Source organism: Abrus precatorius, unplaced genomic scaffold, assembly GCF_003935025.1.
Source record: "Abrus precatorius isolate BTA unplaced genomic scaffold, Abrus_2018 Scaffold1, whole genome shotgun sequence".
Classification (NCBI taxonomy): domain Eukaryota; kingdom Viridiplantae; phylum Streptophyta; class Magnoliopsida; order Fabales; family Fabaceae; genus Abrus; species Abrus precatorius.
Genome location: NW_020874291.1, coordinates 9,240,566 through 9,243,065, shown reverse-complemented (window position 1 = coordinate 9,243,065; position 2,500 = coordinate 9,240,566).

Here is a 2,500-nt window from a genome sequence, read left to right as displayed (position 1 = left end):
GGGCACCAGGGTGCGAAAAACGCACCAAGAGGGCACCATGGTGCGAAAAACGCACCAAGAGGGCACCATGGTGCATAAAAACGCACCAGGAGGGCACCAGGGTGCATAAAAACGCACCAGGAGGGCACCAGGGTGCATAAAAACGCACCAGGAGGGCACCAGGGTGCGAAAAACGCACCAGGAGGGCACCATGGTGCATAAAAACGCACCAAGTAGGCACCAGGGTGCATAAAAACGCACCAGGAGGGCACCAGGGTGCATAAAAACGCACCAGGAGGGCACCAGGGTGCATAAAAACGCACCAGGAGGGCACCAGGGTGCGAAAAACGCACCAAGAGGGCACCATGGTGCATAAAAACGCACCAAGAGGGCACCATGGTGCGAAAAACGCACCAAGAGGGCACCATGGTGCATAAAAACGCACCAAGAGGGCACCAGGGTGCGAAAAACGCACCAGGAGGGCACCATGGTGCATAAAAACGCACCAGGAGGGCACCATGGTGCATAAAAACGCACCAGGAGGGCACCATGGTGCATAAAAACGCACCAAGTAGGCACCAGGGTGCAGAAAAACGCACCAGGAGGGCACCAGGGTGCGAAAAACGCACCAGGTAGGCACCATGGTGCAGAAAAACGCACCAGGTAGGCACCATGGTGCAGAAAAACGCACCAGGAGGGCACCAGGGTGCAGAAAAACGCACCAGGAGGGCACCATGGTGCATAAAAACGCACCAAGTAGGCACCAGGGTGCATAAAAACGCACCAGGAGGGCACCAGGGTGCGAAAAACGCACCAGGTAGGCACCATGGTGCATAAAAACGCACCAGGAGGGCACCATGGTGCATAAAAACGCACCAGGAGGGCACCAGGGTGCGAAAAACGCACCAGGAGGGCACCATGGTGCATAAAAACGCACCAGGAGGGCACCAGGGTGCATAAAAACGCACCAGGAGGGCACCATGGTGCATAAAAACGCACCAGGAGGGCACCAGGGTGCGAAAAACGCACCAGGAGGGCACCATGGTGCATAAAAACGCACCAGGAGGGCACCAGGGTGCATAAAAACGCACCAGGAGGGCACCAGGGTGCATAAAAACGCACCAGGAGGGCACCAGGGTGCGAAAAACGCACCAGGAGGGCACCATGGTGCATAAAAACGCACCAAGTAGGCACCAGGGTGCATAAAAACGCACCAGGAGGGCACCAGGGTGCATAAAAACGCACCAGGAGGGCACCAGGGTGCGAAAAACGCACCAAGAGGGCACCATGGTGCATAAAAACGCACCAAGAGGGCACCATGGTGCGAAAAACGCACCAAGAGGGCACCATGGTGCATAAAAACGCACCAAGAGGGCACCAGGGTGCGAAAAACGCACCAGGAGGGCACCATGGTGCATAAAAACGCACCAGGAGGGCACCATGGTGCATAAAAACGCACCAGGAGGGCACCATGGTGCATAAAAACGCACCAAGTAGGCACCAGGGTGCATAAAAACGCACCAGGAGGGCACCAGGGTGCATAAAAACGCACCAGGAGGGCACCAGGGTGCGAAAAACGCACCAAGTAGGCACCATGGTGCATAAAAACGCACCAGGAGGGCACCAGGGTGCATAAAAACGCACCAGGAGGGCACCAGGGTGCATAAAAACGCACCAGGAGGGCACCAGGGTGCATAAAAACGCACCAGGTAGGCACCAGGGTGGGCATGAAGAGGCACCATGATGGGCACCAAGAGGCACCAAGGTGGGCATCAAGGTGCACCATGGTGGGCATCAAGAGGCACCAAGGTGGGCACCAAGAGGCACCAAGGTGCACCATGGTGGGTATCAAGAGGGACCAAGGTGGGCATCAAGAGGCACCAAGGTGTGCATGAAGGTGCACCATGGTGGGCACCAAGAGGCACCATGGTGGGCACCAAGAGGCACCAAGGTGGGTATCAAGAGGCACCAAGGTGGGCATCAAGAGGCACCAAGGTGGGCATCAAGAGGCACCAAGGTGTGCATCAAGGTGCACCATGGTGGGCACCAAGAGGCACCATGGTGGGCACCAAGAGGCACCATGGTGGGTAGCAAGAGGCACCAAGGTGGGCACCAAGAGGCACCAAGGTGGGTATCAAGAGGCACCAAGGTGGGCATCAAGAGGCACCAAGGTGGGTATCAAGAGGCACCAAGGTGGGCATCAAGAGGCACCAAGGTGTGCATCAAGGTGCACCATGGTGGGCATCAAGAGGCACCAAGGTGGGCACCAAGAGGCACCAAGAGGCACCAAGGTGTGCATCAAGGTGCACCATGGTGGGCATCAAGAGGCACCAAGGTGGGCACCAAGAGGCACCAAGAGGCACCAAGGTGGGTATCAAGAAGCACCAAGGTGGGTATCAAGAGGCACCAAGGTGGGCATCAAGGTGCACCATGGTGCGATGATTCGGAGAAAAATTCATTATAAATCATTCCCTTGGGGAAATGTAACGAAACTTTGCAGACACATTTGGTGTTATTTTGT